The 15,226-nt window shown below is 36.3% G+C and overlaps 1 protein-coding gene across 2 annotated transcripts in view; it reads right to left on the bottom strand.

Moving 5' to 3' along the window:
- CGN (cingulin) overlaps positions 1–7,651 on the bottom strand; it is a 1,354,172-nt gene extending 1,346,521 nt beyond the window's left edge. The window contains exon 1 of one of the 2 annotated variants that reach the window (XM_044080636.1): positions 7,302–7,651. The gene's annotated coding sequence lies outside the window, so the exon portion shown is untranslated. The remainder of the gene's footprint in view (positions 1–7,301) is intronic. The other variant, XM_044080637.1, reaches the window with a different exon arrangement.
- Positions 7,652–15,226: the final 7,575 nt, after the last annotated feature.

The following is a 15,226-nucleotide window of genomic DNA, read 5'->3' as shown; positions in this document are numbered from 1 at the left end:
TGGATCGCAAAATGGTTCTCAGACAGATCCCATAAAGTAAGAGTAGCGGGATCTATGTCCGAATCCAGACCAGTAACTATTAGTGTGCCTCAGGGCTCTGTTCTGGGGCCCCTCCTGTTTGGCATATACTTCTCAGAAGTACAGCCAAACACAGAAGGGCTGTGGCTGACTAAGTTTGCGGATGACTGCAAACTGGGTGCTATAAAACAGAGTCTCCGGCCGACATTGAGATCCCCCAGAAGGGCCCAAATGAGACTGATGCATGGTGTCAAAGCCATGGTCTCAAGCTAAATGCAAAAAAAATGTGTAGTAATCCCCTATGGAAAAAACAGAGTACCTGCAAACTACAACATAGGAGGTAATCCCCTGAAATCTGAAGAAGAAATAAGGGATCTAGGGACCCAAGTAGATAGTCAGCTTTCCTTTGATAACCATGTTGCCAAAGTAGTTAGAAAATCCTTCTATGTGACCCATCTGATCATGAAAGGGTTCGCATCAAGATCAAAGTATGTAATGGTGCCCCTCTACTCTTCCCTCATCAGACCCATTATTGAGTACAATGCACCAACTGGAATGTACCTGGCTAGACATCTCCAGCAGCTGGAGAGACCACAGAGGTACCTAACCAAGAGGATTACTGGCCTCAAAGCAGTTGCCCTATGCAGCACGATTGAAAAAGCTAAGACTGTTCTCTGTTGCATACCGCTTTCTCAGAGGTGATCTCTGTCTAACGTACAGAGCCATGTCCAACCCAGAATTGTTGAACATGCTCCATCTTAGCAAAACCAAATCTACTCGAGCTACACGCTCTAGGGATATAAACCTCAACACAACAATGAATAGAACATGCTGGAGGGATCGATTCCCTTCACAGAGACTTTTCTTACTATGGAACAGGGTCCCGATCTACATAAGACAGAGCCCCTCACTATCACTCTTCAAGAGGAACCTTGATGAGTGGATGGGTAACAGAAAGTTCACACCGGGGATCACACCAACAGCACTACTAGATACGGGCCAAGGGTACTAGCTGCTAGTACAAGGGTCTAGGGAACTACTAAAGGGGCGGTGAATACCGCACAACGTGGCTGGGCTAATATATGCCTTCGGGCAGATAGGTTCATAGGTTGGTACTGGGCAATCACCAAGTGTTTTGAATTTAAGCAACAGTGATGAATGTGAAAACACTTTACATCAAGTTTTGAAATGTAGTTACTTGTTGAAATCAGAATTCAAATTTTAGAAATATTAGGATTCATAATATTTCACACTTTTTTTTTTAAGAGTTCAGTTTACTCTGGCCAAAAGGCAAAATGATCCCAAAAGGAGCAACTCTTTCTTACCAAATTATTTAAAATAAAGTGAACGACTTTTAACTTAAATTTGTTAACCAGGAAAATGGATTTACCTGTGGACCCTCTTCAGCAATGATTGAGCTGTCACAATGACATGGAAAACATACCTACACACACACACACACACACACACACACACACACACACACACACACTACATTGAATGCTTTCAAGCTACAGATTCTACAGTGACCCCATGAAAAACCGATGCCATCCAGAGTTTACTTGGCAAGTAGGGAATGAAAGTAGATTGCCAAGCCTTTCTGTGTCACACATATACTGCGACACACACACACACACACTACTACAGACGGAGTCAACAATCCACCTACCACATGACTTAAAGAAATGGGAGAACAGTACTCAGAAATGCCAAAACACAGGTAGGATATGCAGAGTCCACACGTTCCTATTATATTAACTTGTGTACATCACTACTGATAAGGAAACAAAAATACCAATGAAATACAAGCGCCAAACAATTTTTTATATTTCAAAAAGTGGTTGTCTAGAAACTGGACTTTTCCAGGTTAAAATCATAACCAAACAAATTCCTTACTCAGCACCCACTAACCTATCAGCACCAACCAGGAAATAACCAGTAGACACTATTACTTACAGACTGACAGACAACTTATATTCAACCAACAAGAATGATGGTTAAGAATGTAGAATCCAATCTTAAGTTAAGCACACTGGTGCAGTGCACAATAACTTACTACAATGGATGGTAAAGAGAGGGAGATATTTAAGTAATAACGGAGACGAAATGTCAAAGGTAAAATCTGCAAGGACTTGCAACAGCAGTTATAAACATAATGTGTGTGTGTAAGTATGGCGTATGGTCCTAACAACATCTGTTAACAAATGATTAGTAGGGATACTGTAGGACTCTGGAAAGACTGAGTGGGGGAAATTGGGGAGAGGCAGAAAAAGAGCTAGACACATTCAGAGTATGTACTGTTAGGCCATTTTCAGAACAAAAAAATGCATATTAGAAGTCAGCTTTAGCTTAAATACTATCACGTGAGAATAAGCAAGGTTTTTCTGTATTAGTGTCACCATATACAAACATCAATAATTTCACTCAAGTAAATAATGCTGTTCCTTTATATAACCAAATAGTAACCTGGGGCATGACATTGAATGATAGTCATGAAATATAAAAATCTACCTTGTTGAGTTTAATTCTGGTGTCTGACAAAAAAAAGCAATCACTAGAAAATGGAAATTGAAGTGTAAATCAACTGTATTTGAAGTACTGAACATTTGAACAAAAGTAAAAAAAAACAGGAAAGGAGATCTTTAGGAAGGGGTGGGATCAAATTACATAGAAAAAATGGAAACTGTAGGAACAGTACATGCAAAATAATGTTTTGGAGAAGTGAGGTTTAAGGGAAGGGAGAAATTGATCAATTTATGTAAAACTGGACTGATGATACATATACAAAAGAATATATATATGTTATACACATTTGGAACTGGGAATATATTAATATACATTTGTAAAAAAGAAAACATACCATATTTACCTCAGTCTTAAGTGATAACTCAATAAAGATATTAAAAATGAGAAAAGAAAAAAAAAGTCTGCCACACAAAGGTGTTTAGCAAAGAAGTGTCAGTCTGAAGAAAAAGGTGCCTGGACAGTCGATTATTTTCCCCAAAGAACTGCAAATGGTGACAGAACAGGCTCTCCTAAGAAGATGTGCATTCAAAAATAGTGTTACCAATCAGTCTGTTTTACAGAAACATCATATATTAGACAGCCTTTACTCTATGGTGTCCAAATTCCAACAATTACATAAATTGTAATTAGCTTTAAAAAGAGAAACATGGTTTAACCCAACCACCCTACTTAAGAAATGCATATCTGACCTCTTCGTGTTCTGTGCTGACTCAGAGACAAAAATTACCATCTAAAACAGGAAACAAGAGTTCCTGGACTTTTTTCTGAAACTAGACAGATATCCATGCTATTAAAATCCTGTTTCCATTCTAAGAATCATGAAAAGAAACCACCAAAAATGCTCAAGTTATCTACCTTGGCTCTAGATGATTGTCACCAACACCCTGACCCTATGTGCAAAAATAGGAAAAGGGGTTGCAGACAGATCTACCTATGAAATCAAACTCAGAGCTGACAAATTCAAGATCCTGCTACTAAACAGTACCAAGATATTTAGACAGAATGGTAGCAATGAACTCCACGCTATGAAGCGACTTCGATTATCAATTAGGTAAACATTAAAGAGAGCACCCCACACCACAATCAAAGATAATGAGACTCATGACAGCCAGATGCAGACAAGTGATGGAGTTGTGGAAGACGGCCAGATTCAGACAAGTGATGGAGTTGTAGAAGACAATTAAATCAGTCCGGTTTTTGTAACATACTGGTGCCAATGCTTCAATATTTGATTAGGTAACATAGAAAACTGAATACAGAAGTTGTGTATTTTACAAAAATACACATTATACATGTGTATACCAACACACATGATAAACATATAGAGATGTATACATGTGTAGACATTATACATACACCTGTAATGTATTTACAGATATCACATGCACACAAAGTACATTAAGCACTTATTTAAAATTATTCACCGTCTCTCATATTGTATAAAAAGTTTACTGGAAAGGGGGTCTTGCACTAAATCAGAAGCAGGCATACAATCCCAAAACTAGAAATGAAATTTCAAAACAAAAAAGATATTCATCCATTTTAAAAACTCACTGAAAACATTAAGTTTAAACGCTGTACATTATTAGCAAAAAGCAACAGATTTAATGAATGCCAAAGAAGCAAAGAAAGAAGAAAGTTGAGAGCACTATGGATACAGGAAACATGCTCCATCTACAAGGTACAGAACAGTGGTGTATCCATCTACAAGGTACAGAACAGTGGTGTACATAGAAAAAAATCTAACCAAAATGAAGCAGAAAAGTCCATTAAAAGTGAATTTTCACAAACACAGCCTCATGCTTACAGCTACATATCAAATTAGAAACAAAAGTGACAAAGATGAAGGGGTAGCAGGTCTACTCTTGCTCTTGTTAGAGCACACACACCTTGTGTACGATTTTCTGTATTTTTAAGGCAGACTGACACATTAAACTGCTTTGACAATTACTTCACAAGAAGAAAATATTTAGACAAATGAAAAAAATAACTTCCAAATTCACAAGGCATAAAGGTGTCCCTTGGGGAGCAATACTTGGGCTCTTGCTTTTCAGCCTGTACACAGACTCACTCAACTACCAGGTAATATAGTATGCAATACCCAAGTGATGGTTTGAAAACAAGTTACAGGCAGGCTTCAATACACCCTGACACTTGTTCTGATTCTCATCTCATTTTCAGTGATACAGAACTGTATAGAGTTACTTCTGGTAACAACCATTATAAAAATCCTTACTCACTCAAACTATCTCTTCTATCCCATCATTTCATAGAGGGACACAATCCCATCTACGAACCCAAGACTGGCAGGCAAATTCATTATCAATATTAACTGCTGCAGTTACAGTCATGCTTACAGTGATGCCTTGTTTACAGATTTTGTAGACAACAACTGGAACCAGTTCTTGTAAACACCATCTATGCCATTAACAAAATTCCTTTTAGGTGTGTCACTGCTTGGTCAGAGTACAATGAATTTATCAGACTACCAGACACAGTAAATACAAGTGTGCATATTACAGAGATATTTTATACACTTTGGTACACTTCTGAGTATGCAGCAGTACAAAATAAAGGTCTGTTTATTCTGTAAACTCCTATTAAACAACAGGTGACTTATATAGACTAGCAACTCTTCAAATGAACTCTCTCCATAGATACATAAATGTGTGTGCACATATACACTCATTACTTCCTTTGTAGATGCACAGGAGTGTTTTAATACCAATATCAATCTTTTTTGTAGTCCATATGAAATATTACAACAAAATGTGTGCTGTGTGACGGTCCATATATTTAGAATAAACCCATATTTAGAATAAACCCAAACAGGTGACAATAACTGCTTTATTTTACTACTCATAATCTGTAGTTTGTTTACAACTTGTACAACCCTTTTCTCCCACACATCTCGCCCCCATCACAACAGCCCAGCTGGACAAACAGTGAACAAAACATAAATAATCACCATCTAAGAAAGTCTGTGACATTTGCAGCATTTCTCAAAAAAAAAAAAAAAAAAAATTTGCAGACAGTGGTGGGGTGCATAAAGTTCACTGCACTGTCACCATTTTCCTTCAAAAACTGAAGAGTCAAGACCAAAAGATACAACATAATTTACAACATGCTCTCAACTAATTCCATTCGGGCAGTCATACATTATACCTTACTTCTCAGATTATGCTGCAATTATTTTTAAAACATATTAATCACTATTACAGTCATGTATGTTCTCAAATACACTACAAAACAGGCTAGCTAAATGCTAATCTGATAAGAAGCACACAAAGAATTACAGCATGCAGTTACCTAGTTAACAGAAGAATACATTTTAAAAAGTAAGTGAATAGCTCCTCAAAGAACACTTTCAGCAACAAGGATAAACGGATAAATGCAACATAAGAATATCACTTTAGAGTGGCCCATCACCATCAACTAACGTGCTTTTTTTTTTTTTGGAAGGTGGGAATCAGGAGAGCGTGGAGAAAACCCAAACAAACAATTACCAAAGCTTGGAACTGCAAGAGACTTTAAACACCAAGCCACTGTGCTGTAACAGCAATGGATATTAAATAAAACAGCTTTTAATAAGAATAAATTGTATGTTTTTTCCATACTTTAAACAGCATCTCAGAAGATGCTCCTTACCTTGCCTAGTAAAATGACAGAAAGACCTGACATCCTACTGGACAATTTTCAATCTTTCACTTTAGTGTTACATAAATTCAGCATACTGTATTTGAGATAATTTTAATAGAATACAAAAACAAAACTACTACAATTTCAGCTCAGTGAGACCCAAATTAGGTACTATCATGAAAAACTACTCTTGCTTTGAAGGACGCTCGTTTGCCATGCCAAGTTTCAGATTTTTCATAACAGCCATCAAACTGTACAAAACTACTGTCACTTTCATTTGAACTCATCATTTCCTTAACAGCACCAAGTGCTGAAGCTAACAGTTCAGTTGGTCATCAGACAATACTTGGTGCACCCAACCCAAGCAAATGTCGGTGGTCAAATGGGATAAAGTGAAGGGCTGAACGCAAGCTAATGGTTATAAAGAAAGAAAGAAAGAGAAGAGCCACATGACGCCCGTCGAGATAAAAACATGTGGTAAACAAAGAGAAATATAGGAAAGCAGATGGAAACAGCCACAACAAATAACCTCGGAGTTAACAATTGCTAGACAGAAGCACAAGCTGCAATAAAGCAGTCTTCAGTTTTTACCTTGTAAAAAGATTGGCTTAAAAATGGCACGGAGCTAGAGTAGGCGAAACCAATGAATCAAACAGGAGTCTATACTCAAACACATTAAAACACAAGACAAAGGTGCAGAAATCCTGCATTCAACAGCAAAACTAGTCTAAAAAAACAAAAATAGCCGTATGCAAGAGATGTTAATAAATGCATATTCTGCATCTTGAGTGTAACGAAAAAAGTTCCACAGCATTTAAAAAAAAGCCTGCTATCTATTGCTCCGCTTACAGAGAGTATAGATGATGGAAGTATGAAACTAAGAACATACTATTATTGACAACATCCACAAAACATAAGCAGATTTTCCTACAGTTATACGGGTTTCAGACAGCAAAAAAATATTTCACTTGCACCTCGGGGAAAGGCGTAACATGGCAAAAGAAGTATTTAACCTGCACGTTTTCAAATGTCCATCTACCCAGGAAAAAAAATGTTTTTCGTGCACAATCCAGTCACCGAAAGAACCACTTCACTGTAGGATCCTTACGTTAACATACCTACTTGGTTAGCTCACATAAAATGATTCAGCAGCACACGGCAATCACTACGGACGATTTTCCATTCCCAAGCCGCCCCACCTTGCAATAGGTTTTAGCCAAAGCAACAGGTGTAAATGAGAACGCGCTACTCACAACCTGTACTGCAACACGGATACAGCACAGTTCAGCGAGCGAAACACATAATTCCAGAAGTATTCAATAATAAAAATGACCCCTTGCAGTCGAATATACCTCTAGATCTGTATATCCAAGTAACAATAGAAGGATAAACGAAAGAACATTATTTTCTGTTAACTTTCGCTCGCTAGCTTTCTCCAAACAGGTACTTGACAGAGATAGTAAACAAGTTCCCGCCCATAACGAAATGATTGGTAGTCAGACAATTTTAGGGCTCTCCTATTGGCAACATGATAATATAAAGGCGGGGAACCTATCCTAAAATTTATACAGTCATTGGGCGTAATAGATGTCAAGTCGGGATGTCCCTAGACACTTCAATCAGAAATGTCTACTGTAATGGTGTCTCAACTATGTTATTTACACCTCTGAAGTCTACTACAGACATTGCAAAAAAACATTCCTCACTGGGAATCTAAGTCCATATTTCTCATTGTTCCACATTAAAATGGCCTCTAACAAATTCAGAGTAAAATAATCATCAAAAGAACTTTTTTGTAATTATAAAGTTGTAACACAAATCATTTGAGCTTCCGAGCTGAAGCTATTAGTATATGTGTTCCATATTAGGAAAGGTAGTGTTCCCGTTCCATATTCTGGAGTTGGGACGTTGAGAGCCATGCAGTTATTCGGTATTTATTTCTACGAAATGACTGTTGGAGTAGTAACTTAACAGCTTCATTTTTACTTCACCGAACATTTCATAGCTCTCAGCTGCCTAATTTTCGCAGAATGTCTATAGATTTTTGTCTTAATATTTTGGTCTGTTCCTTAAACAATTTGAGGTTTTCTAGCAAATCAGTGAAGTCACTGAATAATGACAGCCATTGGAGTTTCAGAATTCATATACTTCAGAAAATGTATGATAACAGACCTTTTCATTCTAGCAAATTTCAAAGTTTAAGAGCAATATATACATACATATATATATATATATATATATATATATATATATATATAAACGTTTCCCTATTGTTGGGGCTTTGCCTCCACCCCCTTATTTTTGGTTTTGTCCAAATTTCTTGACCTAATAGTATGCTCAGCCATATCTCATTATAGGTTGATAGGTTAGCTGTAGGCTGTCTACCCTTGAGGGCCATTTTAAGCCTAGCTAAGTCTCTCGACCCACATGGTGTTTAACTTTACCCCTTCATGGACTAGATTCATTTTACACGTTATAATAAGGATGATAGCATATTTTGCACTACAAAATCTCACCCTTCTGGACAGTTCTAGGAGACCACTACACTCTAACAACAAGAACTTACTCACCATCTCCAAGGCCAACAACACTGCAGGAGAATCTTTATTTTCCAACTATATAACTCGTATATGGAACTCCCTTCCTAATTCCATTCTCTCAATCTCATCCACTAACCACTTTAAGCCATTACTTAAAGCTTATCTAAAAAAATAATTGGCTATGTTCCTGTACTAAGCCCTCATGAGTGCTCTGATACATCACAGTATACCCAAAACATATCCAACGTCTCCCCCGCTTTTTAATCATTTGTTCCTACCAACCTGTCTTAACCTTATATCTTGACATAAGTCATACCTACAAATAGTACTAGCTATGTTTCAGATGCAGCTATACCTGTTTAACATTACACTTACTGACAATTTAACCAAAATGAAATCCTGTAGCAATGTGTAACCCTGTAAAGAAACATGTTAAAAATCTCTAACTATAGGCCAATAAGCTTGTGACTCAGAAAGGCAATACTAGGTCCATTTCTCTTCAAAATTTTTATTAACCATCTTAATATTGCCACAAAACAAGCTACCCTCATTCAATATGCTGATGACTCTACATTAATCTGCCATGCCAGGACTCTCTCTCATCTATAGAGTTTAATGCAAGAAGCATTCAATTCCACTGAGTCTTGGCTCACCAACAAGAAACATAGGCAATGTAATGATAAAAAACATTATTGGTATGGGAAAATGACTGATTAAGGACTTTTTTTTAGAGCAAGTAAATGAAAAAAAAAAAACAAATACTGAATATTATAATGCTTTTTTAGCAATACTTGCATGCATACTGCTAAGTAGCATTTCTCTTCTCTTCATGCCCCCCATGGACGATAGAATGAAGAGAGAGAAAGTGTGGTGGTGTGGAAGGGAGTTGGCTGAGGGAAAAGAAGAAAAAGAAGAGAAATTTGACTAGGACATAATGTTCCTGAAAACAATTAGGGTTTTCCCAGGTGTGACAGATTTAAAGATAATGCAAAAGAATACTAATATATATAAACAGGTTTTTTTTTGTTTCTTTCTCACTCTTCTCTCTTTTTTCTTTGTTCAGTTTTGAGAAATGTAGGCAGTGCAATGAAAAAACTATAAAACAAGGTACCATTAGCAGTTTTGTGTCTGGTTTGCATGTCACTAGAAGATACTTTGATAATGAGAAATGGCTTGGAGAAAGTGTTTACTGAAAGCATTCAAGTTTTTTCTCAACTGGGAAAGTTATAAAGATATACACAATCAAATAGCGCTTACTAATAGCACAGGCTGTACCATGCATCTTAGCATGACTAACCTTTCATTTTGGTTAACTTTAGCCTGTCCGTGTAGCTATCAACTTAGAACCTCTGTTCTTATTAGGAAATAACAACTTCAATATTTGAAGATGTACATAGTTTTGTATGTTATTGTTAAGTTCATAGGTTTTAGGAGGGATTTTGGGGGGGTGTTTGTTCTGTTTGAGGGCTTTCAAAAAACAAAAAGTTATGTAAGATGTGACATAGGCACAAATGGATATGACATGAAACAACTGCATAAAAGACCAACCTGGCGAACAGAATATACATGTAACATGAAAGTTGGAACTAGACATTCAGAAAAAGAGCAGTTTTATATATAAAAGGTTCTAATAATAACTCTATAAGAAAATGATGCTTTCTGTAATGTCTTTCAGTCTGAATGGTCTTACAGAAAAATATAAAAAAGAAAGAGTAGTGAACTATATTAAAAAATGTAGCGTGCAAATAGCTATGCTACAGGAGACATACCTGGAAAGAACTGAATGTGTGAATTTGATAAAGAAAGGTTTTTAGGATGGTTATTCAGCAGAATATCTGGGGCAAAGGAAATGAGGATTACTTATATTAATTGCAAGAGGAGCTCCAATAGTGATAGAAGAGGAAAAAAGATAATAATGGAAGACATATAGTACTAAGGGGCTACTGGCATGGGAGGAGGATTACACTGGCATGCATGTACACCCCCCTCTAAAACTACTATAATGGAGCTTAAGGAAATCCTGGGAGAAATAATCAGCTTTCAGCAAGGAATCTTACTTACAGGTGAAGATTGGAATTTGGTTTGCAACAGTGAAGATGTGTCTGGCGGGCCTAGAAGAGAAAATATAACAAAGGAGAGTAGATTTTTGAAGAAATTTATGAAATTGTTTGGCATGGAAGATGTGAATTCAGTACTAGGAGTTCAGAGTAAATTTACATATTACTCACCGAGATACAAAAGCTGGGCTAGGCTAGATATATTTTATATCTCACAGGAACATGTGCATTTTATTGAAGGTCTTGAAACACACCCAATAACTATTTTAGATCATGCACCAATAATAACTAAAATAAAAATGCAGGGTAATGAAATAAAAATGAGACACTGGTGCTTTCTCACCTATTGGTTGAAAAGAGAGGAATTTAAGGAATGGGTTGTGGAATTAATTTAGGAGCTACTAGAGAAGATAGAATTATCCTCTGAAACCATAGGTAAGGAGTGGTATAAAATTAAAGTGGAGTTTAAAACTAGGTTGTAAATAAAAGAAAGGGAGATATGGCTAAACAGTAACAAGAATTATTTACAGGGATTGACAAATGTTAAAGTATTGCAAAATAGGGGGAATCTCTCAGAACAAGAAAAGAAGCAACTGCAGAATGCTGAACAGAAAATAAAGGATTACCTCAATAATATGCACAAGTTTAGAAAGATTGCTATTAAGCAACTATTTTTTGATAATAATTCTAGAGCACAAAAACGTATAGCACAATGATTCAGGCAACAGAAAGTGGAACGGTCTGTCATCAAGCTTAGGGAGCCTATAACAAAGAAGATAACAAGAGACCCTGTAAAAGTATTAGAAATATTTTGAAAATTGAGCTTTTGTATAAAGCAGAGAAATATGGAAATAAAAAAAGGTACAGATGGAAATGTTTATGGAAGAATTAAATATGCCAAAGTTAGAGGTACATAATGCTCAATTACTAACAGTTAGGATAGGAAGAGATGAGATAAAAATGGCTATGTATAACCAATCTACAGGAAAGTCTCCAGGAATAGATGGTATTCCTGTGGAAGTTTGGAAGTTCAGAGTGGAAAAAACTGATAAATATCTGGAAGGTTTTGTTTAACAGTTGTTTAGAGAAGTTTAGAAGTACTAGCATCCTGGAAGAAGGTGGTGGTAATGGTAATAAGTAAAGAGGGTAAAGATCCATCAGATCCAGCTTCATACAGGCCCATTTCAATACTAAACAATGATTATAAATTGTTTATGTCTGTAATGGCTAAAAGAATGGCAAAAGTGATACCAAAATTGATAGATATGGATCAGTGTGGTTTTGTGGAGGGGGAGCAAACATTTGATAATATTAACAGAACATTGATGATCCAAAGGATAGCAAAATGTAAGAAAGTACCACTTTTAATGGTGGGTCTTGATGCAGAGAAAGCATTTGACATAGTAGACTGGGAGTCATAAGTAGGGCAATGGAAGCATTTGCTTCCCTGATACAATTATACAATTGATTAGAAGAATGTATGAGGGATCGGCGGTGCAAATTAAAGTGGGTGGGGTCCTCTCCAATAATTTCTGCTTGAGTAAAGGAACCAGAAAGGGTTGTTCACTTCCACTTTGTTGTTTGCATTATATTTAGAACCATTGGCAAAGAAAATAAGGGACTTAAAAATTCAAAGATATAATTGGTATGGTAGTTGGGAAAAACTGGCCCTATTTGCAGATTATATTATTTTATACTTGGCAAAGCCAGAAAGGGACATTACAGTGTTGTGGAACATTTTAAGACAGTTTCAGATCTTCTCTGGATAGAAAAATAATGAAGCTAAAACAAAGGCAATAGCGGTAAATTATTTACCCACACACAAATTGGTCCAACAATATCCATATTTATGGGGACATAATAAAATGAAGTATTTAGGAGTATGGATTAGAAATGACTCTGTGGTGGCAGCTAAGGATATGTGGGAAGAGACTAAATAGAAGATAATACAAAAATTGAGAAACTGGAAGTTTTGTTATTTGGATATGGATATGGATACTAAGATACAAGTCATTAAAATGTTTTTAGTCCCTTAAGTCTTATACCCAAGTCAGGTGTACTTTTATCAACTGGAGGAGAAGTTGGGGATAGCAATTAAAAAGAGTTGAAATTTTTTATCTGGGCAGGGAAGAGCAATACAGTTAAGACTCTTATACATAGCACAAGCAGAAAACTATAATTCAAAGTGGAAAGGAATGATGCTGATACATGGAGGAAGCTCAAGAAATAAGGAGAATTTGGGATTTTGGATGCAGACTATTAAAGAGAACAACCAAAATCATATAGCGTATTATATTCATAAAATAGCAGGGAGTATTCTAGGAATAATTAGTAAGGCATATAAAATATTGCATGATAATTATAAGAATCAACCAGAGGAGCTTAGAAAGGATTGGGAAAAGAGACTGGATAAGCATTTCACAAAGAGACAATGGGGGTATATGTATATCTCCCAAATATGCAACAAAGTCTAGACGATTTAGGATCTTTGCCTGGAAGTGTTTACATAGTTATTTTTATACCTCAAGTAGATTCCAAAGAGTTTTTCCTCAGGTGGATAGCAAATGTTGGAGGTGTGATGGGCAAGAAAGTGGTAGCTGAGAACATATTTTTGGGAGTGTAATGAGCTAGCAGACTTTTGGGATTCCCTGCAGACTGCTCTGTCAGAGATGCTGGGTGAGCAGGTTGGACTGACTGGGAAGATGATTTTTTTTAGTTATGCTACAGAATTAGAATTGCCTAGACATGATAAAGCCTTGCTGAGTCTAATTATGGTGGCTGTCAAAAGAAGCAATTACTAGAAAATGGAAATCAAAGTCTAGATCAACTTTACTAGAAGTAGTGAATATAGTAACAGAGATAAAACAACTGGAATTGGGATCTTTAGAAAAGGGAAGGATCAAATTACATAGTAACAATGGGAATTGTGGAAACAATATATGCAGAGCAGGAACAAGGTTTAAGAGGCAGGATTTGAATGAGCCATAAAATGTTTAACTGACAATGATTGGATGGTTTATAAGTGATGTAAACTGTTTGCAACTAAAGTGGTATAATTTTGTATGTTTTTCATTTATATAATTGTAAGATTGTCTTTGTCATATGTGAACATTTAATAAAGATGTTTGGGAAAAAAATATTTTCTCCAGATGCCTCTAACTTTGCTATTACTTCTCTGAACAATACTTTAATCAATGTGGTTTCACATACAAAACTGCTAAGTGTAACTATTGACAACAATCTCGTTTAACTTACATATCAGCAACATCATAAAAAAAAATAATCAAAAACTGGGCATGATGTATAGGATTAAGAAATTCATCTCTAACTCCACAAGAGTAACCCTTGCCACCACCTGTCTCTTACCCCCTTCTATATGCTTCACCTATTCTAGCCAGTCTTCACTCTTCCCTCAAAGTAAAACTTAGTCATAGTTATAGTAAAACAGTGAAATTTGCCACAGGACAAGCCCACTACTCTCACCATTGCTCTGCTCTCAAGCTCTTAAATTGGCTTAAACCTCTTCACCTTCTTACCTTTAATCAACTAACATCAACTCACAAATTACTGTACCACTCCTCATTTTCACAAACTACATCATCATTACTCCAACACTATATTCCATCTCATGACCTACGTTCCTCTCACAAGTATCTATTATCTAGTTACAAACCTCAAAGATCTAACGGGGTTAGTCTGTACTCTCACTGTGTTGCCAAATCATGGAATAGCATTCCAGAAGCAGTCAGACTTATACCCACTACTATTCCTTCAAGTCCAGGCTGAAAGAGCATCTAACCAATAACTGGGTCTGCCCATGCTCCCTGCCATCTTAGTTCTCTTTTCTATTCCCTTCTTCCTGACTCTTAATAAACTTTCTCGTGATCTGTCCTACTTATCTTCCTGTTTTACCTACTTTCTAGCCTCACCTCACTTTAATTCTTTAAGATTCTAATGTCCTTTCTTTGTATTCTTTATCTATCCCAGAATCTATGACTGAAAGTTACTATCTAGTTCTCCTGCCAGGAAAATGTATATGGCTTTTACAGCCTATTACTTATTCTGTTATATATTTTTCATGCATCATTATGTAACATGCATATTAGGAGCTCCGTTCTGTCTTGTATATAATGCATGGTCAACTTTATTGCTTGCCTTATATTTTGCTTATTTTTCTTTTATCGTATTCACAAATTGTACTACTTTGTTATTGTCTTAATATTTGTAACCATTGTTCAATATTTTAGTTTTGTTTAATGTGTACTGTGGAGCTTTTATCCCTGAGCCTCCACAGAAAATGGGCTCATACCCAGTCGGACTTTCTCACTTAGGAGAAGACAGTTTGTCTTAGAAAGTTTCTAGAAGTACCATGGGTGGGGGGTCTCTGGTTTCAATTTTATTTTGAATGAAACAGCTTTAAGGTCAGACCTAATAATGGACAATGAT

Source organism: Protopterus annectens, chromosome 8.part0 (assembly GCF_019279795.1).
Source record: "Protopterus annectens isolate FY-2018-M chromosome 8.part0, PAN1.0, whole genome shotgun sequence".
Lineage (NCBI taxonomy): Eukaryota > Metazoa > Chordata > Ceratodontiformes > Protopteridae > Protopterus > Protopterus annectens.
Note: the sequence above shows the minus strand (reverse complement) of the source record. Positions and strands in the feature narration are given on the sequence as shown.